Source organism: Equus przewalskii, chromosome 16 (genome assembly GCF_037783145.1).
Source record: "Equus przewalskii isolate Varuska chromosome 16, EquPr2, whole genome shotgun sequence".
In the NCBI taxonomy this organism is placed as follows: Eukaryota; Metazoa; Chordata; class Mammalia; order Perissodactyla; family Equidae; genus Equus; species Equus przewalskii.
Window position 1 is genome coordinate 78,603,300 of NC_091846.1, and position 25,830 is coordinate 78,629,129.

The 25,830-nt window shown below is 50.5% G+C and overlaps 1 long non-coding RNA gene across 2 annotated transcripts in view; it reads left to right on the forward strand.

Annotated features, from left to right (window-relative positions):
• LOC103540841 (uncharacterized) overlaps positions 1-25,830 on the forward strand; it is a 636,750-nt gene that overhangs the window by 36,431 nt on the left and 574,489 nt on the right. Inside the window, exon 1 of one of the 2 annotated variants that reach the window (XR_011528272.1) lies at positions 5,174-5,626. The exons of the other annotated variant lie outside the window; for it this stretch is intronic. This is a non-coding gene — a long non-coding RNA (uncharacterized lncRNA). Of the gene's footprint in view, positions 1-5,173; positions 5,627-25,830 lie in introns of those variants that run through there. 2 annotated transcript variants of the gene reach the window in all.

Genomic DNA, 25,830 nt, shown 5'->3' on the forward strand with positions numbered 1-25,830 from the left:
TGTTTTTATGGAATATAAAAAATATGGTTATTTGCTTTTTTAAAAAAAGAATGCACCCTATGTAAAGTTCTTTGTATTCGCATGTTTGAGAATCTATGCGTAAGTCTTCACGTTTGATTATAGTTTAGCTGGACATACACACCCAGCTGGAAAACACATCCTGTGGTTGAAGACTTTGGCTCCAGTGTCTTGCAGTGTCTGGCAACCATGAAAGGAAGACTGGAACCGAAGGAAACAGCTGGAAATCTGTGTTGTTGTTGTTGTTGTTGTTTTCTGTAAGTTTTTAGGATCTTTTCTATGTCTTTGATATTCTAAAATTTCTCTCTCATTCTGCTGGTACTTGGTGGAGAAATTCTTTGGTTCTGAGATCTTTTCTTGTATTATTTCTTGGGTGATTTTCTCTAGTCTTTCTTCCTGGATCTATTTGCCTAATGTGGTTTAATCCTCATATTTTTGGTAGCTTTCAACTTATTATTCTTTTCTCTGTATCCTATTGTTCTATTTTCTAGAAGAATTTCAAAACTTTACCTCCTTAACTTTGTATATTTTTAAAATTTTGCCAACCATTTGTTTTTACTTTTAAAATCTCTGTCCTATTATTCAAAACTTTCTTTTTTTGGGGGATACAGTGTTGTGTTGAATCTCTCTGAAAATAGAAATTTGAAAGTCGTGTCATCGTTCCTGAGGTGCCCGTGTCCTCCAGTGTCTTGTTCTCCCTCATGTTGGTCTAGTCTCTATCTTTGTGTGGCTGGATCTCCTCAACATCTGGTGACCCGTGGGTGTCCGTCCATATCTGAGAGTGAAGTGTAAAACACTCCGCAGGAGCTCTGAGCAGCTGGTTGGATTTTCCCGCCTGGTGGACTTTGTCTAATGGAGAGGAGGCCAGGAGACCGCCGTGGAGCTGAGGGGCCGCTAAGAGGCAGGATGTGGAAGTCTTCTCTCTGTGTCCATATTCGCTGCCCTGGTCTCTACCGCGGTTCACTCTTGTTGAACCCGCTGGGTTGTTGAAACGCCCGGCTGGTTTGTGCTCTGTGAGGAGTTGGCAGGGGTGTGTGGGACCCGTTCTTTCACAGGCCCTCTATTAGTCCTCAAACGTGTGGCTCCCTGTCCCACTCACGTTCCTCAAACCGGGTGTTTCTGGGTCACAAACCTCTCTGGGGTTCTCTCAGGCAGAGGAACTTCTCCTCCTCCCGTGCTCCCAACGTTTGGTGAAATCTCGGTGTTTAATGGCTTTGCTTCCTTTGTCTTTGTTGTTGGAGATTTATGCTTTAAAAAATTCCTCTACATTCAGTTTAATGGGGTCTCAGGAGACAAAGTATATTCCACATCTCACTCCAGAATGCTCAGGCGTGGATTAGTGCATCCGTCAGGGGCCTCCAGAGAACCAAACCGATAGGAGATTACATCTACGACTCTATCTCTAAACTATCAACTATATCTATATCTATATCAATATCTATGTCTATGTGTATATCTATCTATATCTATATCTATATCTATATCTATATCTATATCTATATCTATATCTATATCTATGTCTATATCTATATCTATCTATAGAGAGAAGAGAGGAGGAGAGAGGTTTATTTTAAAGAACTGGCTCATGTAATTATGGGGCTGGCAAGTCCAAAGTCTGCAGGGCAGGCCAGCAGGCTGGAAGCTCGGCAGGATTTCCGTGTTGCAATCTTGGGAATTCCTTCCTCAGGAAGCCTCAGTGTTTGCTCTTAAGGCCTCCAGTGGACTGGATGAGGCCCCCACACACTGTGGAGGGTGATCTGCTTTACTCTCAGTCTGCTGATGAAGTGTTAGTCACATCTGCAAATACTGTTACAGCGGCATCTAGACTGGCCTAGTGACGTTGACGTAAAATTAACTAACACAAATAGCAACTTTAAAAAAGGCATAGCGTGACTCCTGATGAAAACTGTTTACTAGAGTAGGGGGTGGGAGTGGTGGAGGAAGTAACTGCCCAAGGGGAGACAGAGAGCTCCCTCAGGTGGGATGCAGTTCTCCGCCACTGACAGTCCCACCCACCGCCACCCTCGTCCACCAGGACGGAAGGGACCTGGTGAGAGCGCGGCAAAGCCAGAAGGAAGAGAACTCAGACATTTCCCACTCCCAGCCCTCGTCTAGCATCCCCCTACCAGACCACAGTGCTGAGTTCAGGGGGAAATACTGAGTTCCCAGGTCAATCTTGGGCTTCTTGTCTTGAGGAGGAAGGTTTTAGGGGTGTGACCAAAAGGGTTGAAAGCTCAGGCCCCCGGGTGAGTGCCTTCAGGCAGCATCTTTTGGGAGTCCTGCCTCTTTGATTTTTCTTTGTTGTACTTTTGTTTTGTGTTTTGCTTTTCTTCTTCTCCCAAAGCCCCCCGGCACATAGTTGTATGTTGTAGTTGTAGGTCCTTCTGGGTGTGCTGTGTGGGACACCGCCTCAGTGTGGCTTGATGAGCGGTGGTAGGTCCACGCCCAGGATCTGAACTGGTGAAAACCCGGGCCGCTGAAGTACAGTGTGTGAACTTAACCACTTGGCCATGGGGCCGGCTCCATCCTGTTTTGTTTTTAATGAATCTTCATGGGAATCTCTTTCTCCCATGTGTCGGGTCCCCAGAGCATCTCTGTGCAGCTTGGGGAATCCCTCTGCTCTCCCTGGCTCTTGCGCAGCTGTGTAGGGACCCAAGAGGGACCCTGGGGAAGGGATGTGTGGAGTGCATGGCTTACCCTGTGCCCTCCTGTCTTGGGGGAGGTATTCTTTTCCTTGGCCTATGGACTTCCCGAGGGGCTGCAGCGAGGAGGCCATCAGTGGATGCTCCTGTCCTCTGTCTCACCTGCTTCTAGTAGCTGGGGATAGTGGGAAGAGCCATTTGATAAGTTCTCATGTCTAACCCTATCCCGTTTCTATCTCAGAAACCAAAGCTCATGTTGACTCTTGAGAATTCCAAACTGTGAGAGAACTGTGACCAGACTGGATGTCTGTACGGGATAGGACCAAGCCGGCTCTCCTCCAGGGGCTGTGTCACCTGGTGGTACACGACACAATGCGCTTCAGGTGGTGCTCTCCTCAGTGGGTGCCCAATGCCATAGCCGATGGCCAGATGGCTGCAGGATCATCCCCACCTTGACCACCCCCTCACCATCCGCTCGCTGGATATAAACTTGTAGGACACCTGCACGGGCCTAGTGCTCTTGATCGCCGGTCTAGGTCATTCCAGCTCTCGATTGGGGCACGGTGGTTTTGCACTGTGCTCTCTCCAGTTGAATGATAAACTCTTTGGGAACGGTGAAGGGTATCCTTTATACTTCTTTGTATCCCTATAATACTTGGCACGGTACTTTGGGTTTAATAGATGTCTAAGACAATATGGGGGCTGTGATCCCCAGGCCCCTGGTGGATGAAAGGGTCAAGATGTGTGGCTTGCCCCTTTGCCCCAGGGAGCTACTTTTCTGATGGTTACCAAGGGGCTCCTATGGGAGTGGTTGGCTCTCTATGGCCCAGATGGGAACCACCCATCTGCCACTCGCTTGCTCATCACGCCATGGTGGCTCCCAGGTGCCCTCAGTATGGGGCCGACCTGTGGCCTGTGACCCTGTGCCTACAGCAGGCTTTCATGTGCCTCGTCAGTGTGCGGACCCTGCTCTGCTCACCTGACTGCCCTCCTCTCCCCCTCGGGACTCCCGGTCTCCCGGCCTCAACTCCCACATGTGCTTGACTCGCCTGGTCCACTGCAAGGCCTCCCACCCCGTCCTTATGGTGACTTTGGACTGTTTCCCCAGCTTAACAACAATGCACAGTCACATGATGAGTTATATTTATCTTTTATTGAAATGATCGTGTTTTTCTTCTCCCAACTAACTCTGTGAGCCGAGGATGTCTTGCTCACATCTACACAGCTGCACGGAGAGGCTATTCTGGGCGGTTTGGGTTTGATGGGCTATTTCGCGGGTAGATGGAGCTTCTCAGGACTCCAGGTGGGCGGTGGCTGCTGCAGATGCCGAGCTTGGTCACGGACAGATGAGCCGGGAAGGTGTTCTTGCATGGGGCTTGGTTTGAGGCATGCATTTGCTGCCTGGCTTTTTAAGAAGAGGATGTTTTTGGATAACCTAAGGAAATATTTGGGAATCTGTGAGGGGTCCTGGCCTGGCAAAAACTGGATATTTATGAAGTATTGGCATCATTCCGGACAACACATCGTAGACGTGTATCTGGTATATTGTATGTTAACTGGGAAAATGACATTACTTTAAGAGAGAGAGAACCAAGGGAGCAATGTACTTAGTGAACGGACTCAACCAGGCAGATGCAGCTAAGTCCAGAGTCGCCCACAAGGAAAGTTTGTCTTTGGGCCACAGGTCTTCACTTCTTGTCCAGGATTTCTCCATAGCCAATGTATTTTATTCCCACAAGTAACTTCCCTTTCTCCAACCGAAATCTATCTGCTCTTCAAAATCTCCAAATGTTTTCACACACATACACATGTGCACACACAAACACATGTACAAAGTAATACAAATACACACACACACACACACACACATATTCAGTGCCTGATAGTAAGTGCTCCAAAAAGGCCCTTGGTTATTTTTACTATTATTCCTTCTGTTCAGCTGGAGCCAGAACCCATAAAGGAGGGGAGTGGGAGTCAGAGCAGGTGGACAGACCAGGCCTGCTGTGTGGCCGTGCTGAAGCCAGGGTCAATTGTCTGCACTGAGCTGGCGGGAGGTGGCCCTGGGAGCTGGCGCCCCATGGTTCCGTGCAGGAGTCCCTTTGTTAGCGCAGGTGTGTCTGTATTCACAAGCCTCCGCTCGGCCTGTTTATTCTGTGTTAATCTGGGAATTGGATCTGAAAGAGATGGAATGGCTCTGCACAGCCCAGAAGAACTAATTTAATTTCTCTGTGTGTCTACTTAACAGGCCTGGGTAATCGCCGAGTCGTTTGTCTAGAAATGGCAGAAGACTTCCTTTGTACATTCTGCCTCCATCCCAGACATTAACTAGGCCGTGTGCAAACAGAAAGAACTCTTCCTATTGTCGTGTCAGAAACAACAAGGCCTTCTGCCAGCAGACACCCAGCGGTAGATCCAGAAGCCGCTTGGAGTCTGCATTTTCTGGCATGAAAACCAACATCGTGCCCTCAGACTTTGTTCTCTCCGGGCTTCGGTTCCAGAATGTTTTCTGTCTCAGCAATAACGGCGCATTCAGCCGCCGAGGAGCCATTTGCCAATCTGTTCCTCCCCCTCTGATCTTTAAAGTGTGCGCTGGTGTCTCCAAAGGCCCACACCTGCCGTGGGTTGCCTCGTGTGGTCACAGAGAACAGTAGGTTTCTGACCTTGAGGACTCAGGGCTGGATTTTCCCAGGGCCCTGTTCTAGGATGAAATCGCTCCCCTCCAGCTGGTGTTCTCCCCAGACGGCGCTGCCTGGGTTTCGCTGAGCGGATCTTTCTGGAGCTGCGGTGAGGGAGGCACGGTGCTGTGTTTGGGAACTAAGAGCCTGCAGGAGAACAGCCGTGAGGGCTGTGGCTTGGAGCACCTTCCACTGCGTGAGGACTGTGGTCGGGTTTTGTAAGTCGTTTCTCTCTGGCCTGTTGCTGATTCCTTGAGATGTTTTTGCAGAGGCTGGACAATCGATTGCCAGGTGATCTATAAAGGGGACATAATCTTCTTGGGAGGGAGGTTGGACAGGCCGGCTTCTCAGGTCTAATGCTGATGCTGTGTGGTTGTTTTACTGAGCCAAAGTTGGGAGAGGGAAATGCAACGACGTGTGTAGAGTGCCTGGAGCACAGCAAAGCTCACACGGTAGTATTGTCGTTGTCATAATTAGTTCACAAACATCATTTCAGAGACTTCTTTCCAACTCCCCTTCTGTGGTCGTGGAGGCCTTCTCTGATTTTAACCTCCTAACTATAAATTCCGAGAGGAAAGGGATCTTGTCTTATCCTGCACCCACAGTGCGCTGCGCAATCTTGGTACTCGAGTGTGTATTGAACAAACACCTCTTGCACACATGCTTGTCCCACGCCCTGTGTGGGGCCCTGGGAGTCCAGAGGCGAGTCAGAAGCTTTCTGCCCCCTGGGAGCAGGTGTGAAAGCTTGTGTTTGTTTACCCCCTGTGCTGCGGGCGAGGCCTCTGATAAAGCCTGTGTCAAAGGCGTCTTGTAGGCCCCGGGAAGCAGGTATGGGGACAAGGGCTTGGGCGACGGTTTCAGACTCGGATTTGAATCTGGGAAAAGGGCAGCTGTTTGCTCAGTGGCAGACGGGATGCAGCCCACTTCCTGAGAGGCCGCGCTGCCCGGCACATAGCTGGCACTCAGTGCATGGTGCGTCTGCCCCTATTCTTGGTTCTGGGAGACCTCATTCTTCCAGCATCAACTCTCAGCCCAATGTCCTCTAAGAAGCCTACAATGGGGAAAATGGGGTTACAAGAAAAACCCCAGAATACAGAGTTTCTCTTTGCTTTTTTCTGTCCAGGCATGAAATAGAAATTAATGCACTTGGGCATTTTCTCTGGGTGGAAATGACACGCTGTGCTGGTACCAGCAGATCCCGTCTCGCTGCCTCTCTGTGGGGCCTGTGTGGTGAGAATCCCCCGGGAAGGCTGTTATCCCTTTGGTGAGCCTCATTGGCAGTTATGGATGAGCTAATGAGTCAGGCTAAGTTGTTTGTGAAGCAGAGGTTATAGGTTTATATTGAGATCAGACCTGTGACAATGGACTCGCGTAAATCCTTCAAGACCAATAGTATCAGAAAAGCAAGTGGATCGTGTCTTTCTGTTACCCTCTGAGCTCCTTGGCTCATGGACTCTCAGACTGAGAAGTGGCTGAAAAGACGCTCAGTGCGGCTTCTCCTCCCGTGAGGCGGTCCTCCCCAAACACTGCGAGGAAGGAGCTGGAAGGCTGCTGGGACAAGACGCTCACGGTTTTGTGAGGCGGCCCATCGTGCTTCCAGAGGTGTTTCCCCTCTATCTTCCACACGTGGCTTTTCTGTTGCTCTCTGATTTTCACAGATGCAGTCCAATCTCACGCGGATGAACATATATCGGAAGCTACCACCAGGAGTCCTGAGCCCTTCTTTCCACGTTGAACATGTGGAAATAAATAATTCGCTGAGGTCGTTTCAATGGTAACTTCCCTCAGATGGCTCCCTCTCGTTCACGTTTCTGCTAAAACTGAGGCGTGGCTGTTCCAGGTGTGTACAGGAGAGAGGGCTCATTTGCCGCCATGGTTTAGAGTCTACGCTTCTGTTAATGTAGCCCACACATCATTTATTTTCCATATTCTTTTCTTACTTACATTCGGCTTTTGGCCAGCTTCTCTTACAAGGTCTGTTTGATAAGAACTACTATCAAGTAGGATATTACCTATGCCGAACTTATAGAGTAGATTTTTAAACATAATGTCAGTATTTTATGTTTATTCTTAATGAATTTGATCTTAATTTTGGATTATCATCCTTGTGTCTTGAAATGATTTTGAATCACGGTTTTGCATCGGGAGTTTCAGCCACCAGTCACAATTATGTGAAATTTCTGTAAATTTCCTGCGGCGTGTCCCCTATGTCGTGATTCAGGTCACTCATGGACACAGGGCAGCGCCATCCAGGGAGAGAGCGTCCTTTCGTGGGTTGACCCCGGGCTATACCTTCTGTGCATCGCGTCTTTCAGATGGCTGTGACTCCACTTGGCCATGCTTGTGCCTGCGCCATCTCCCTACAGCGTAGATCTCAGGGCTGAGCCCTCCTCACCTTCCCTACTCTTTGAACCTAAAGAAGACCACGGTCCTGGTGGGCCTTTGCCTTCCTCCTTTCTGCCCCCTTTCACCCTGTAACTCTGTGTGTTTGGATCAGTGGAAAATTTACTTCTGCCTTATCAAAGGTTTTTTCTAAACAACTCTTTTTTTGAGGCTTAATTGAGACATAATAAACTGTACATATAAAAGTGTATAATTTGATAAGGTTTGACATATGCATGTAAATGGGAAACCATCACCACAGGGAAAAGAACGAATGTATCCATCGCCCCAGAAGTTTCCCAGTTCTGCTTTGTGACCTCTTTCCCCATCCCCTGTCCGTGGATTAGTGTATGTTTTCTAGGATTTTATATACATGGAATAATACAGTATAGACTCCTTTTAGTTTGGTTTCTTCCACTCAGATTCCAATGAAATCTGTAAAAACAGCTATTAGAACTAGTCAGTGAATTTAACAAGGTTGCAGGATGCAAGATCAATATGCAGAAATATATTGAATTTCTGTGTACTAGAAAGTAACACACAGAAATTGAAACAAAAAATACTATTTACAGTAGCATCAAGTAATATGAAATATTTAGGGATAAATCTGACAGAAGATGTGCAAAACTTGTTTGGCAAAAACTATGAAATATTGCTGAGAGAAATTAAAGACCTAAATAATATGAAAGATATGCCATGTTCATGAGTCAGAAGATTTAATATTCTTAAGATGTCGCTTCTCCCCAAATCTATCTGAAGAGTCAATATGACACTAACCAAAATTTGAGCAGGTTTTTTTGCTTGGTGGAGATTGACAAGATGATTCTGAAAATTTGTGTTCTTGGAAGTGCAAAGGACCTAGAATATCCAAAACTACTTTGAGGAAGAACAAAAAAGTCGGAGGACTAACACTACCTGATTTCAAGATTAATTATAAAGCTACGGCAGTCAAAACAGTATGGTTTTGGTGTCCAGGTAGACAAATAGATCAACTGAACAGAATAGAGAGAGCACAGAGATAGACCCACACATGGATGAGTAATTGATTTTCAAGAAAGATGCAAAGGCAATTCAGCAGAGAAAGGATAGGTTTTTAAAAAATGGTGCCATAAAAATTGGACATCCATGTGTAAAAAGGGAACGTCAATCCATATCTCACACCACAAAGATGAGCCCCAGATAGATTGTACGTCTAAATGTAAAACCTAAAATTATAAAACTACAAGAAGACAACATAGGATAAAAGCTTCATGCTCTGGGATTAGGCAGAGATTTCTTAGATGCATCATCCAAGGCACAATTATCAAGGAAAGAACTGATAAACTGGGCTTCATCAAAATGAAGAACTTCTGTTTTTCAAAAGGCCTTCCAGAGAATGAAAAGTCAGGCCATGACCTGGGAGAAAAACACATCTGACAAAGAACGTGCATCTAGAAGATGAAAAGAACTCTTAAAGAAAATGTGCAGATGGCGGACTGTTCGGTAGTTTCTCAGACGGTTCAGCAAACATGAGCTGTGTGGTCTAGCCATTATACTTCTGGGTATTTAAAGAAAAAAAAGCATTTGTCCAAAGACTTGGACATGAATTTCATAGCATTTGTAATAACCCAAAAGTGGAAACAACACAAAAGTCCCTCAACAGGTGACTGGCTGAACAAATTGTGTCACCTCCGCACAATGGAACGGTGCGCAGCAGTGAGCAGGAAGAAACTGCTGATACTACAACCACCTGGGGAATCACAAAATCACGATGCTGGGTGAAGAAAGGCAGATGGAAGAGCACCTCCATCCCGCGTTTATTCACATAAAATTCTGGAACTCGTAAGCTTATCTACAGTGACGGAAAGTAGAACATGGTTGCCTTGGGCAGGGTCGGTGGGGAAGTGTGACAGGGAAAGGTCACGGAGGAGTACGGGGATATATTTGGGGTGACTGATGTGTTCACTATCTTGATTGTGGCATTGGCTTCATGGGTGTATATTTATGTCAGAACTCATCAAATTGTCACTTTAAATATGTACATTTCATTGTATGTCAACCATACTTCAATATCATTCTTCTCTCCAAAAAAAAAAAAAAACCACCTATGTAGACAGAAATGCCTTTAGGCAGAACCCAATTGAGGCTGTGTATTCATGCATCCAGCACAGGCCTGACTTAGGGACACTCAATAAATGTTAGTTTCCTTCTCTTTCCTTCCCCACCCATCACAAAAATCCAGATTCCTGAACAACCAGCTACATCATCGCCTTGAAGTTTCTCCTGTACAGATTATGGTAGGGCAGATATCTGTGGAAAGACACGAATATTTTGATCTGCAAAGATCATGTCATACTAAGACTTTCAAATGCTTTCATGTTATTTGGAACAAGGCATGGTTACCAGATAGACATGTAGTTAAATATTGAAATTCCTGTCTTTTTGAAATGTTCTCAGGTTTTAAAGGTATAATTATATTTGTGGGACTCCAACAGGGAGGTAGTCTCGATCTGTGAAGTATTTCTGAGACCTGCTCAGAGGAATCCCTGATGTACGGAAAAGGCGGTTGAAATGACAATGACAGAAACGACCACCTGTTATTGACTGGTCCCTTTGCGTCTCTGGTGAAAGTGACTCCGCTCTTTGTCTCTACCTTCCCAGCAGCCTGGAACCCCCTCCAGACGGCCTGCAGTCTCTTATGTTGGCTTCTTTCCCTCTGATCACTGTCACCTCACTTGTTATCTCTGGGCATGTCAACTTGGAAGGAGATGTTCAAGTTTCATCCATTTCCAGGGTACCTTCCTCCATCAGCCTCGCTGACGGGCACTGAGTGCCTGCTAAGTGAGCCCCACTGAGGGAGATTCTGGAAGAAAAGTATCAGTCCTTGAGAAATGGTGCAATAATTTAATTGCCTCTTGACAGGCAATACAGGAGGGAGAAATAGAAGCGTGTAAGCGTGTGGTTTGTGAGACTTGTGCTCCGAGATATTTTAGTTGTGACCGCGAGTTGGGCAAGGCCACGGTGCAAATGACCCGCATTTGTAGATGAAGCCGCTGCTGACTAGTTCCTGCCTTGCAATGAGGGAGGGATAAGAGGGAGCCGTTCTCCACTAGAAACCGGTTTTATCTGGGACTGTCACCAAAGGCAGGGGACTCTCTGGGTGGGACCTCTCTGAGTCTGCTCCTGTGTGCTGTCACTGTGTCTTATCCTCATCATCGAGGACTCAGGGACAGTAGTCTGAGTGTGCATGACTTACAAATGAGCAATGGATTTCACCGCAGAATGAACGAAGGGAAACTGTCTCCCACGCTCATGAATGAAACGTCAACAGTTTAAACCTTAGTCAGCATCCCACTTGTTGTGTACCCTCAAAGAACTTGGTTTCGTGGGGGCAGAAAGGACTCTTCCGTCGGTCTTCCCACAAAACACGGGCAGTAACTTCCCAGGAAGCTCGTACTTGCTCACTGCGTACCTGGAAGCACCCCCTTGCCAGAGAGGGACGCTACAGATCAGAGTCGGCGTCAGGACTTGGGGTGTTGCCTCCGTAAATGCTTGTGCTCCCAGGGACCTCGTAACTCTTCTGGAAGTTGACAACAGGGAGACCATAATTCCATAAAAATGTGTATTGGACTCGTCTCATCATTTTCTTTGAAAGAAGCTCTGCACGACCTGCAGAGACGCCGGCTCAGGATCTGTGGGGTGGTGTGTGTGGCAGACACAGCACTTTAACTCTGAGTGGACTCACATGTGCCCTCCGCATATGAACGAAGGTGGTGTTAGTGACACTGTTCTCTCCTGGGTTAATGGCTCCAAGTGGTGCCTTAATCACAGCTCTTTCTTGACCACCCCGAAACATAAAACTTCCGTGCGCTAAGTGCTGGCTGGGTACAATGCTTCTTTTTTCGGGGAATTTCCTGTAGCAACTGCCATTTTTGATCTAAATTTTCATAGCAAGGTCTTTTTGGTTTTTCTTCCATTTCGTACTGTTGGCAGTCCTCAAGGAAAGGTCTGCAGTCCGCTGGTAATCCCGGGCGTTCTTGGGTGCTCTGTGGCTCAGAATGCAGGGGAGGACTCAGGCGCTGGAACAGAGGTGCGGGCAGCTGGAAGGAGGATGAGGGGTGAGGCTGACTCTGGCCTGGAGGCAGGGCTGCGGGTGGTAAGAGGATGCCCTTGGAGGCACACGGCACGCATAGCAGCCCAGGTCTGCCGTTCACTGCTGTGTGACCTGGGGAGTGCTAACCAGGCTGTTTTATTGTCTGTGGCTCTGACGCTTTGACATCTGAGCCCCACCGACTAGGGAGGGACAGCCCCTTCCAGGGTTAGTCAGTTCCTAGAGACAGCAAACAATTCCCTCTGTGCAGCCTTTCAAAGACAAACCAACCCATCCAGAGCCCACGCCCCAGCCTCTTCTGTGGGCTCTCACACTCAGGGCCACTGCCCTTGTCACCCAGAGCCAGGTGCCAGACAGCAGGGACAGCCAGTCCTGGGCCTGCTTGCCCTGCCTCATCTGTTCCTTCCCACAGAAACCAGGGGGAAGGCTCCTGTCCGCGTTCTCCTCTGCCCCCGCCTCCTGAGCTGCCTGGTGCTGCCGTGTGGCCCTGTGTGGCGTGGGCATAACTTCCTCCTTCACGGCAATCGTTTCCATGTCTGCGTGTCTCTCCGTACCTGACTGAAACAAACCCCAGGTCCCCTTAAAGTGTGGGGTGGGCGCCCAACCTGTCCGTGTGTTGGTTTCCTGATGTGCAAAGTCAGGGTGACTGCGAGGCAGACCTTAGGGCCATGAGAGGGCCGGATGAGCGGTGCTCGAGAAGCATGCAGCCTGGGTCTGTGCAGGGTTCCCACTGAGTGTCGCCCCAGGACGATATGGCCATGTTCCCCTGGAGGGTCACCATGGGGACACTGAGGGCTGCACGCAGGCCTGTGGTGTTTCAGTCCCTTTGTCTGCAAATGTGGGTAAAAAAGAGATTTAAGAAAATTGGGGCTGGCCTCGTGGCACGGGTTAAGTGCGCACATTCCACCTTGGCATCCTGAGGTTCACCGGTTTGGATCCCAGGTGTGGACATGGCACCGCTTGGCATGCCATGCTGTGGTAGGCATCCCACATATAAAGTGGAGAAAGATGGGCATGGACGTTAGCTCAGGACCAGTCTTCCTCAGCAAAAAGAAGAGGATTGGCAGCAGTCAGCTCAGGGCTAATCTTCCTCAAAAAAAAAAAAAATCTATAAACACCGTTCTAGCGTTCTGATGAGACCCTGCACCTTGCTTAGTGAGGAGCAGGGCAGTGAGAGGAGGCAGAGGGCCCTTTAAGGAGACCCACAAGGCCACACCTCAGCCTCCAGGAGCCCTGCCCTCTCCTGGGTGACACTATCACGGCCCGAGTCATCGAGATTATTTTCTAGGATTGATGCTTTTTATACAAACTTCTAAGTTACCAACCGTAACACTCATTTATATTCCATAGTCCAGACTTACATATCTTGTTCACAGATATGCCAAGGACAACTCAGATTTTCAAATGTTGTGAATTATATTGAAAAAAAATGCTTACGTTCACATAAGAAGTGATGGATAAGATGTGATGGGACATAAAGAAAAGGAAAACGCGCCATGCCCTCTGTTCTCTCCTTGTGTTCCTCGGTGGGATAACTCACAGCTGCTTCAGAAGGAGGAGATGGTGTGTATGAGAGAGGGGAGAAATTCGATGGCGGGTTAACCTATGAAATGAAGTTCTGTGTCACAGACAAAAAAGTACTCATCTGCCGCTTGGCCACACCTGTTCTTGTGGAATCAGCCTCCTCTGGCCTGGACGCAGACTGAGGTGGGGTGGGAGGGAGTGAGGGGGGAGCCCTCTGCAATGGTAGATTTGGCTTTCTTAACTGTGTTTAGCTGGAAAATGGTTTGAAATGATACATTTTCCTTCATTAGGCAGACAGTACAGCAATCGTCACCACGGCATAGCGTGTCCTGCTCTGAATTCAGGGTCTTAAACTCAGTCTCTATGTGCATGTGGTTGCACAGGTGCAGCCTGACAGAGGGTCTGGGCAGTCGGGACAAAATGCACCACTTGGTATTTTTCCATCAGCAAAACGGCTGGGAACAGCGGGCCATTTGGAGGAAACAGCGCTGGCTCATTGATCAGGCATTTGTGAGGGTCGCTGCCATCTAGTGATGAGATGCTGGAAGACAGCGCTGCGGGTCCCGTGCAGAAGCCTGTCAAAGCACCCACTCCGCTGTTCTCAGACTTTCGCTCCTGGGCAACAAAACCAAACGCCAAAGCCCACTGCCGGGTCCCACCTGGTGTCCTTTGCCGAACAGTGGAAGTGAAGAGAGTTGGGACAATTAATTGTCGCCTTGTTAAGAGTATGAGTGTCTGAGGTACACAGGTAAGTCTCTAAGGACAGATTTTTGTTGCTTTGTTAGAGAGGAACATGCAAACACCTTTGAACACAAATAAGACAATGTTGGGGCACATTTGAGGATCAATGGGCATGTGGTTATCAGAGTCCCTGAGAAAGAACGACGCAGACGCCTGGGAGAGGCTGGCGACGCCTGAGCTTGGGTCCTTAGGTGCCAGCCTGTCCCTTGTGCTGGGACGACAACTCGTGGGCCTTCATGGGTGGCACAGTGGAGGGGGGAGTTGACACAAGGCGCAGTTCACATCCTTGTTAGGTGATTTAGGCCATCAGAGGAAGAATCAGGGAAAAGTAACAGAAAGAAAGACGCAGATGCTTCCCCAGGGAGCCACAGGGCAAAGGTGGCTGCACCCACCTCCAGGGAGCCCCCACCACCCTGGGATCTCAGGGATGCAGGGCATGGAGGTCTGGGGGCAGTGGGCAGCACGCGCCAGTGGGCCTGGGTCCTCTCGCCCCTGCCGCCTCCCAGGTCCATGAGAGCCCAGGCAGTCGTGGGGATGGCAGGGGCAGGGGAGGGTGGGAGAGTGGCTTGTCAGGCTGGGGGGAGGTGGGTGGGATGGGCGCCACTGACCTTTCCATTGAGACTGGACAGGACGGTGTGTGTGCATGGTGTGTGTGTATGGTGTGCATGCAAGTGGGCGTGCTGTGCTTGGTTTTCTCCTAGGCTGTTTGGGAAAATTTCAACAGTAAACAATGAACACCTAAATATCCTTCACCTGGATTCAGCTGTGGCCTTTGCCACACTTGTTTTTTTCTCTGACAGCTCTCTCTCTCTCAACTATCTATCTATCATCTCTCTCTCTCTCTCCCCCTATCTGTCTGTATGTGACTTTCTGGACCATTTGATAGGAATTTGCAGACATTCCAACATGTCACCTCTAAGTGCTGTAGCGTGCATCTCCTCACAAGGGCTTTCCTCCACACAACCAGTGACATGGTCACACTTAAGAAAATTACCAATGATTCCCTAATATCATCTAAGAACATGGGCTGCAGATTTCAACACCTTAAATGGAGACTGTTTTTATACGTCCAAGAGTACCTGGCGCAGATATACCACTTCACACCCATGAGGATGGCTACTATCGAAAACCAGAATAACAGGGATTGGCGAGGATGTGGGGCAAAGGGGACCCTTGCCCACTGTTGGTGGGAGTGTAGCTGGCTCAGCTGCTGTGGAAAATAGTGTGGCAATTTCTCAAAAAATTAAAAATGGAATTACTGTAGGATCCAGCAATTCTACTTCTGGGTATCTATCCAAAAGAATTGAAGTCAGGATCTTGAAGAGATCTCTGCACTCTCCTGTTCATCGCAGTCTTGTTCACAATAGCCAGGACGTGGATGCAACCCGAATGGCCACTGATAGACGAAAGGATAAAGAAGATGCGGTCCATCCATACAATGGGACATTGATCAGCCTTAAAAAGGGAGGAAATTCAGACACATGCTGAAACATAGATAAACCTTAAGGACATCATGCTCAGTGAAATAAGCCAGTCACAAAAGGACAAATACTATATGACTCCATGTATATGAGGTATCTAGAGTCGTCAGAGTCATGGAAATTGAAAGTGGAGTGGAGGTTGACAGGGCCGGGGGAGGGGAGAATGGGAGAAATGGGCACAGAGTTTCAGTTTTGCAAGATGAAGAAGTTGAGAGATCTGTTGCACAGCAGTGTGGATATAGTTAAGTACTGCACTCCGTGATTAGAAATGGTTAAGGTGGTAATTTTTATGTTGTTTGGGCTTTTTTTTTTTAAATTGTGGTAAATTGTGGAATCTGGATGCCCACTTTCCTTGGACACTGGAACTGCCCCTGGTACCTATTGTAGTTCACTCTGCTGGTCTCAATTTTCTCGTCTATGAAATGAGTATAAAAAGCTCTGCCCTGTGCACCACAAAGCTAGTGGTGTGGATGAATGATAACGTGAGAGGATGTGCTCTCTGTTTGCAGCAGGGCACGAATCTCAGCTGTATAACTTTGTGAGCACGTACTCTTGCTGACTCCTGTATCTGAGGAAGTATATATACTCCAAGGCTTGTTTCTCGGCTTCTAATGTGATCGTCTTCTCTGTTACCTGGGGATGTCAATTTAGCATCACACGGCATCCTTTCATCCTGGAGTCTAGAAAAATTTGATTTAAAAAATTCCGGTTGAGCTTGCATGTGCATCAAGATCTAGATAAAGGGGATGTCAGTGCAAGTTCAAATCAAGAAAAGCCTCAACACGCTGGAAAAACTAAGCAGCAATTGGATGAAATAGTTTTACGTGGAGCTTGGTGATCATCACTCCCCTGTGCTGGGTGTCCCCTGGGAGCTGCAGGGCCAGGCCAGATAAATACTTTGGGAAGGCGGATGTGGATGAGCTGGGTCCTTGGCAGCCTTAGAGCTCTGAGAGAGTTAGGGCCGCCCAAACTGCAGGGTCCTGACTCTGAGACGCCATCTGTTTACTGGCTGTAATGTTGAAGGATGTAGAATAAAATTATCACAGTTCAGCTTTCGTCTTTTTTTTGGAATGTGCGCACTGAGCTAACCATCACAGAGCACTGAGGTCGCTTCCTTTGTCATTGCTCCCAGTGTATCCATCAGTGGGTACTCCGGGATGTGAGGCTTTCTGTCTGTTGTTTACCAAAACTGCATCGGAGTTGACATATGTTTGCAGGCGCTGCGGTGAACTCTCAGTTAGATGCGGATAGACGTGTGGGGTATGGACATCCATGTGTATTCTTCCATGCTGGCTGCCTTGTGCACAAATCCCTCCAAGCAGAAGAGCTTCACGGGAGGTTTTGCAAATAGGCTCCCTTTTGTAGCCTCCTGCTGTTTTCCCCTTCAGGTCACCGTCCTCTCTGGGTGTCCTAATAAAGAGATTCCTCTTCCTCGCAGCACTCAGGATTTCTGGAATATTCCCTCCTGCAGTTTTATTTCTGTCTGCCTATCTTTGACTTTCTCCCTGTATTTCTATGCTGTGTCCACATGCGCCCCCAAACATTTCTTTATTCATTTCCTAACTTAACGAATCATGCTTTAAATTATTTATAACGATAAATGTGTTTACTTATTTACTTATACCTATATTTTTTCTAAATTTATAAATTATCCTACAAGAGTTCAAGAGTTTCTAGGGACAGAGCAAGGCTGATGAGGTTATTCACACACTTCAGACTGCCCCATTTCTCAGGGCGCAGGTGGAGCCCGGGGACCTGAATGTCGGCGTGTTGGAGAACTGCATAGACTGTCCTCTGGCGTGACACGGCCCAGGTTGTCCTTAGGCAGAAAGGTGGACGCGGGTCCCAAGAACAGGCCACAGGCCACCATCGTGTTTAATAAAACTGCCCTGCTTGTGTTATGTTAAAAATCAGTCATGGCATTTCAAGAGTTAGCATCTCTATTTTTCATTCTCACACTTTTTAGCTTATTACAACTTAAAACTTTGTAGAGACTTCACGGGTAAAAGCACTGTGAAAGATTAGATTTTAAATAAAATCTTTCAGGGGGGAGGAGACTTGAAAGTAATTCTCAGCAGAGCTCCTGCTGTCTGGGGACTTGCCGTCTTTCTCTGACAGGTCGGCGCAGAGGAAGAATTTAGTGGCTCGCATACAGGCGGCATCTTAACCTGCTCGGTCGACTTGGAAAAACTGGTTTTAACTGTGTTTAGTGAACTGACCGGTGATCTTGTCTCTGCTGCCTCCAGACTTTTCCTATTATTTAAGGCCGTATAAAGATAGGCGTACGTGCATGTGTGTTTTGTGAATATGTAGGCTTTATTATGAACAGATAGGCTTAATTGAGAGAATTTTTATCTGGTTTCTTTTGTTCCTTTAAAGTCATGCTCTTTTTGCTTGAGGAAGATTGTCACTGAGCTAACATCTGTGCCAATCTTCCTCTATTTTATGTGGGATGCCACCACAGCATGGCTTGATGAGTGGCGCTGAGTCCGTGCCTGGGATCTGAACTTGCAAACCCTGAGCTACCAAAGTGGCGCATATAAACTTAACCACTACACCTCCGGGCTGGCCCCCAAAATCACGTTTTTATTTTTTAATTTTTTTTTTCTTTCTTTCCTTCCTCCCTTCCTTCCTTCTTTCTTTCTTTCTTTTTTTGAGGAAGATTAGCTCTGAGCTAACTGCTGCCAATCCTCCTCTTTTTGCTGAGGAAGACTGGCCCTGAGCTAACATCCATGCCCATCTTCCTCTACTTTATACATGGGATGCCTACCACAGCATGTCTTGCCAAACGGTGCCATGTCCATACCTGGGATCCGAACCGGTGAACCCCGGGCTGCCGAAGCGGAACACGCACACTTAACTGCTACACCACTGGGCCGGCCCCTAAAATCATGTTTTTAAAACAGCATGGTTGCCTGTGATCAGACATGAGGACTGAGTCTCCCCCACAATTCCAGCTCCCACATGTACTCCTCTCCTGGGAGCTAACTAGTTCTAATGACTTCTTCTAAATCCTTCCAAACTTCCCAATGAAAATGTGAGCACAGGTACAGATAGGTGACATGCACACACAAACACGTACGTGCCCGTCTTTTTTCGTGCCATCAGAGTCACACTGCAGAGCACACGTAGCTCAGACTGACCCAGCTGTGATCAGGACCAACATCAGCACCCTTTTCGCACTGGAACGGGGTCCAGCTGCAGCCTGACCTGTCCTTCCTTCCTTCCTTCATCTAACAGACATGCATTGAGGGCTAACAGGAGCCCCACCTCCTCCCAGGCGGGTGTGGCTGTGGGGGGTGTTGTAAAGAGGGCTGTCTTAGGGAGGAGACAGTACTGAGTGGGGACCTCGGGAGACGTCCCAGCAAGGGGACCTGCTGCGACCTGGAGAGTGAACATCTGGAGCCCAGCCTGCTGTGTGAGGGAGCAGCATCTCGGGGATGTGAGGGTGCCGGCGAGGCTCCAGGGTGCTCAGGAGTCTGTTAGGGGAGGGGTCAGGTTGGGCTGGGTCGGGGACGGGGAGGACGTTTGAAGGCAAAGACTACAGCCGGAGCAAAGGCTCTGGGGCAGGAAGAATGCCTCCCAGGACGAACCCCAGGGTGGCTGGGTGGAAAGGGTAGGGGAAGGGCATGGTGGGAGGCGGGGGCGACACCAAGACCAGCGTCTCCTGGACCATGTGAGGGGCCTGGGTTTGGTCCTAGGAGCAGCTGATGAGTGGGGTGTGTGTGTGTGCATGTGTGTGGCCTGGATATGCAAGTGTGTGTGTGGTGTGCACACGTGTGCATGTGTGCACGTCTGAAGCGAAGCAGAGAATGCTTCCGGCTCGCCTGTAGGGACGGGGCGCGTGGCTGGGCTGGGGAGCGTGGGCGTGGGTGCCGGTGCGCTCGTGGGCGCCGTCCCTGGCCGGAGGGGGCGGTGGCGGGAAGCCTGGGAAGGAGAGCTGTGTTCCGGGTCCTTTGGCTCTTTTCGGCCGCGGCTGGTCCCTGGCAGAGCGGCTGGGTCCCCACTGGACTGACACCAAGGCCAGCATCTCCCGGGCGACGTGAGGGCCTGGATTTGTTCCTGCGTGCAGCGGATGAGCGGGGTGTGAGTGCGTGTGCGTCGGTGCGTGTTACCGCTGGTCTGTGGCTCACCGGCTGGTCCCAGGCCCCAGGAGCAGCCTTTGGCGCCACCGATCGGCCGGGTGCGCCCAGACCCCAGAGCCGGTAGGGGTGGCAGGTGGGGCCCAGGTCCTGGGAGGCCGCTCCAGGCCTTTCCCTCTCCGTTCTGGCCGCTGCGCGCAGCTTCTTCACGGAAGCTCCGTTTCGGATAAACCCAGCTGGCCTCGGTTGTGCTGCCCCGGGTCCCGCCTCTTCCCCACGCTGATGCGTTCTCGGAGCGCGGAGACGGTGTGACTCTGCTCCGTGAGTGTGTCCAGGCGTAAGGCACATCATCTCAGTGGACGGCGCCGCCCGCCACGTGGCTGCCCGCGCAGCCTGGAGGCTGGAGGCTGGAGGCTGGAGGCTGGAGGCTGGAGGCGGAGCAGCGTGCCCGCTCTTGTCCTGCGTGCCTGTGCACGGTTTCCACGTGGAGACGCTTTACGTTTTTCTCTCTTTGGGAAATTAAGCAGTGCATTTGTGTGAGAGCTTCCAGGGAGGACGGGAGCGCGGTGAGGGCTCGATTCTCCCCGTCAACTGAGTCCGCTGCTCACCCTCCTTCCGTTTGCTGAGACCCGAGAAACCGGCAGCAGGCCTGCGGGTCGCGCTCCTGTGTCCCCTGAGGGTCAGGCGCGATGTTAAACCAGCGGCTCCCCACTGTGTGAGTTGCATCATGTCGTTAGAAGCCTCGTCTCCCCTGAGGGCCTCCCACCCGTCCACTTTCTGCTGGTGCGGCTCCTCCTGCTTTAATGTCTGAGGAAATATAGACTCTTTACGGTTTCTTTAGGGACAGGAGAACGGGGCAGAACCCCAGCGGTGTGGTCTATAAAGGACCAGCATCAGTTTTATAGTTGAGGACAGTGAAGCTCAGAGAGGTAAAGCAACTTTCCCAGAGTCATACAGCTCATCCGGGGCAGAAGGAGGTTTTCTGTCTCTCACTTCTTGAAAGGCCGGGAGCCAGGGTGCCTCCTTTGGGGGCTCTCCTGACTCCTGAACCCCCCTGTTTAGGACACGTGCGCCTGACCAGAACTGGCTTCCTGCTCTCGTCCCGGTTTTGCCATTTTAGACGGATTGCTTAGCCTCAGTTTCCCTCTCTGTTAGGTGGGGTGATTGAAGCAGAGGCCTTGGGAGCAGTGGTGGGGGAGGGATGGAAGTAGCAGGGAGGGGCAGCGGGAGGGAGGCTGGGGTGAGCCCATGGCCTGGAGACCTCTTGGTTCGCGCCGACCCTGCTCTGCGCGGAGAGAATGTGGGAACCTGAGGGGTCGCGGGCTGCGCCCCTGGCAGCCGGGCGCTTCCTCCCCCGGCAGAGACGCCGCGGGCAACGGTGGCGGCCAGGCGAGTATTTGAGGTGTCCCGCGTGTGGGCGCGGTAGCAGGCACGCGCCTATGTCGTTCAATGCTCCTTACAACCAAAGGCGGGGAGTGAGGATGAATCTCGATTTTCACAGCCACGAAAGCGGACCTCCGAGAGAGTAAGTAATTTGCCCCGGGTCCGGGATGGGGGTCCGCCAGGTGGACTGACCTCAGAATCCACTCTCGCTTTCCCCTGGACTCTGCTCATTTGCCAGGACCCTTCTATCATCTGGCTGACACCCAGCTGTGACACCAGCTTCCACTCTTGCGTTTTTGTTCAAGTCCCTTTTTATATTTTAGGAGAAGTTTCTTTTCAATACTTTGGGCAAAAAAGAGCACATGTTTACACACACGCACCTGGCTTCGCTCAGTCTAGGTACGTTTTCTTGTCCCTTTGTCTGGAGGCCATGTGTAAAAGAATAAATACGCTCTCCTGAGACTGTAGGAACTTGAAGTATGCAAAAAATAAGTTTTTAACTTTTATGGTTTGCATGGAAAAATGAATCTGCTAAGAGAGGAAATCCACTAAATTTTACAGAACCAAAGGTTTGGACCTACAAATTAGTTCTATTTGTACCTGCGGGATCTGTGAAAGCCCCAGTTGATGAGGCTTCCTCCAGGACAAAGCAGTGGTCTTCCTGCCCCTCCTGAACATCCAGAGAACATCCAAACAGCCATCCCCCACAGGCTGTGACACAGTAGGTCCCGACACCCATGTCACAGCGTGAGTCACACCAGCCTCTGTGCACCTGGCCGGCATTAGTTACCTACCACCCCAGGGGAATTGAGAAGAGAGGCGCTTGGATCATTTCTGGGTTCTGCGGTTCAGACGAGGTGCCTGGTGGAGGCGGGCGACCAGAAGCTGACCCCTGCCTGCCATGCCGTCCCACAGTGGGCACGCTGCAGATCCACCGTGGGAAAGCCTGGGACGTGCCGATGTGGAAGGCACGGCTCCTTGGGAAGGGGTGCGAGGATGCCCCGGTTTGGGCTGACTGGGGCGGAGGAGGTGTGTGGCTGGCGAGCGCACCAGCGAAGGCCCCCTTCCCTCCCCTCCCACTCCAGACTGACAGGGCATTTGGTGGTGTGTGTGTGTGTGTGTGTGTGTGTTTGTACAGGTATCAGTTATTTATGATGATTGATGATAATTTTATTTTAATTAATTACATTTATTTTAATTAATCTAATTAATTATAATTACTTACAAAATATAATTATAATTTTAATTGTAAATATTATAATTTATAAATGTCCCAGGTCCCCGTCTGTGCATGTATCTGTACATTTATCCGTGGACTGGGCACCACGCGTGGATGTATCTGTGCACCTACTCCTGTACCAGATCCTCGTCTACGTGCATGACCATGTCTAGTGGTGCTGGAAACTTTGGTCGCAGGAGTGTGTTTCTCAAGCATTTCCTGGTACGTGTGTTCTTCCGGTCATTCTTGTTGTCCAGTGGCATTCATCACCTCAGGGGCAGGGCTGGGCCTCTGATGAAGGGAGGGAGGTGCCTGGGGCCCACAGTTCAAGGAGGACTCCCTCCCAGGGTCCAGCAAGTACAGTGTGAGCTCCTGGGTGACCCCGAGCGTAGCCCCTCCCTAAACTCCACCAGTGCCTCAGTTTCTCACCCTTGCCTGGGTGAATCTCAGTGACTCCAGCTCAGAACAAAGACTGTTGTTCATAGCTGAGTTTTAAGCCGTGCTGGTTAAATTCTACCGCAGTCGCAGTGTCTAACGTCGCTGTGTGAAGCCGTCTGATTCTCAAGAGCCAGAGTGCTGAGAGAGAAAAGACTTAGGGGAAATCCTGCAGACAGGGCTCTGACTCCAGGATGTGAGGCGGAAGGAGCCAGGGGTGAAGTGACAGCAGGAACTGCAGATTCGGGGATAACTGGGTAGCTGTCCCGCCCGTGGAGATCAAGGAAGAGCCCGGCGTGGAGGGGGAGCCTCAGAGCTCAGGCCCCAGGGCGTGGTGGGTGAGGGCTGGGGGGATCAGAGCCACAGAGCTGTATGGCTGGTCTTCTGGGGAGATGAGGGGAGAACTCAAGCCTCGCAGAGAAGCCACTCTGGCTTTGCGCTGGGAGGCAGAGAAGGGATGGCCGAGGGAGGGGCAAGGGCAGCCTGCTAACCTTGTCTCGATTCTGGAGCCCCAAGGGGGTTGTGGAAGTGCCATGTTGGCCACAGACAGAAAGGATTCCAAGCCAAGCTGAGAAGGACTCAGGGACCTTCCACTGACCCCAGGCAGGGAGGGTCAGAGCCATTGGCATCCGTGGGGGCATCCATGGCTGGGGAACGGGACGAGATGAACTTGATCCCGGCAGAGGCCAGCAGGCCCAGGGCAGCTCAGGGCTGGCTTTGGGCAACATGGAAGGACGACACAAAGGTCCTGGCACACAGGCAACCTCCTGGAGAAGGAGGTAAGCTCCGGGGACCACTGGAGTCTGGGAGGGACCACGTGACTTTCAATTGGCGAAATTAAGTTTTCTGCTATTAGAGCAAAAGTGGGTGAGTGTGACACGCTATTTTTCAGTCGTGGAGAAATCGAAATCAGCACATTTCCACACATCTCCGAGGCTGTGGCTGTGATATTTGTTGTACCTGCTAAGCGTTACACAGAGTTTGGGCAAATCGTTTTCCATCTGCCCCGTGCCCAGCTCCCTGTGGGACACGGAAGGGGCCATTCATAGGGTGGTTGGGGGTGTGGATTCCCACTGTTAAACCCACATGTGGTGTAAGTGGATGTAAGATGCAGACCGCTGGTCCACGGGGTCACCTGGAGGCCCTGTGGCCAGGAATTTATTCTCCTGGGAACTTCCTCTGGCAGAGAGTGGGCTCCTGAAAGGTGGGCCCAGGGCCCCCTGGTGGAGGGAGCGGTGGACAGAGGAGACCCAGAGCCAGGGGCGAGACCTGGCTGGCCAGAGGGACGGGCGTGAGGATGGACCTGGGGCTGAGAGGAGTGAAGGGTGTGGAAGGGAGGGAGGCACATCCCCTGAGGGGCAGTGTGGCCTGGGGACCCTTTCACACCCCTAGGAGCACAAACACTCAGTTGGCCTGGTGCGTGGTATGTGCTGCGTTGGTCCATTTCTGCATTCATTCAGAACACGCTTCCTGACATCCACTCTGGTGCTGTGCCTGTGGTGAGCGCATGCGGTCCTGCTGGTGGTCACTGCACGGGCAGAAGCAGATGGAGAAGAGCCAACCGGCCAGCCTGAGCTGTGCCCCAGGATCCGCAGCCTGGAGGAGCCGAGGGGATGGGTGGACTGGGCGTGGGGCGATGGCGGCAAGGATTTGCAGGGAGCTTTCTAAGTTTGGGAAACCAGAGAAAAGCTCTCAGTGTTGAGCCTGCCTAGCCAGGCAGGGGAGGGTTCGGGGCGCATGTCCCTCTGCTTGTTCAAGGAGAACAGGGAGGTTGGAGGAGAGAGGCCCATGAGGGCTGCCCCTGCCGTACGGGCTCCGTTCTCTGCACAGGTTTGACTTCCTGTTTTTGGTCTGGTATAAATTGCATTTCACCATCGCGGACAATTTGGAAAACATGAATGTAGAAAGATGAGAATAATCACCATAATGACCCCTGCCAGACCTGACTGGTGACACCTGGTCCGTTTCCTTTGCGAGTCTGTGTCTAAATGTGCGGGAGTGTTTGTGCGAGTAGCTGTGTCCGTGCTGTACACCGTCTGTATTGCCCCATTTGCCAGTTAAAAAGTACATCGTTCACTTTGGACTGAAGATCCAATGTTTCATCCTTTTGTCCAACCAAGGACAAGCCTTAATTTATTAGAGGAGATTCCAATTGGCAAGTGTAGAGTCACACCCGGACTGAGGCCTGGTCATCTTTTTAAAGAGAGTCCCTGAGAAGTGACTGGTCTGCGGAAATTACTTAAAGTTACGTGTGTATTTACATCTCGACATCACCTGCGGGGACGAGAGGAGAGTGGGGTCAGGCGCCCCAGTGCGCAGTTCGCACGACTCTACACCTGTGCTGTGTGCTCATCTACGTCTGTTCCCCGTGACTGCGTACGTGGGTGGTAGAGACAGAACCGTGCATGGGACACCGACCACCCCAGGGCAGTTGGGAGCCCTTCCCTAGGGCGAGAGGAGTGGAGAAAGCTGGGCGGGTGCAGGAACGGGCGCTGGGGAGTCGAAGCCCCGGGCAGTGGGTCTTCTGTGGCTTTCACTGCGAGCGATGGACAGGAGCCCACGACTGGGTGGTTCATGGGTCGTGCGTTCAGAACCGCGCTCCAGTGTCCTGACCCTGGGACACGGTGACTGGAGAATGGGGACAGGCTGGGCTTCGTTCCGCATCCTTGGTTCCCTTTAGGAAAACGGAGCCTGGCTGCTACTGAATTCAACGTCCAGGTGAGGGCCGCGTGACTAATGGCCCTGCATCTCATCCTTTGCTTCCCTTTGATTCTGGCGTCATAATCCCTGTTGCAGGCACGTTAAATCTTCATGCTTCATCTTTCTAAAAAGTGAGTTTTCTCCATTTGCCACCAGATGTCAGTAGAGTCCCTCTTAGAACAGATGTGCAGTTGGGCAGGTTGGTCCCCGAGAAGGCAGTGGGGCCTCTAGAGCTGGCACTTGGATGAGACGCGGAGAAGGCTGGGTTTCTGTTTCTACAGCAGATCTGCTCCCCGGCCTCCGGTGGGTCTGCAATTTTGGGAGCTTCCCTGACCAGTGAGCTGCAAGTCTTGGGCTGGCCCACCTGCTTGCAGGAAGAGCAGTGCCGGGGTTAAGGGAGGTGACTCCAGGAGGCAGGGCCCCACCCCTGGTTTCAGCCCTTCTACCAGCATCCGGCC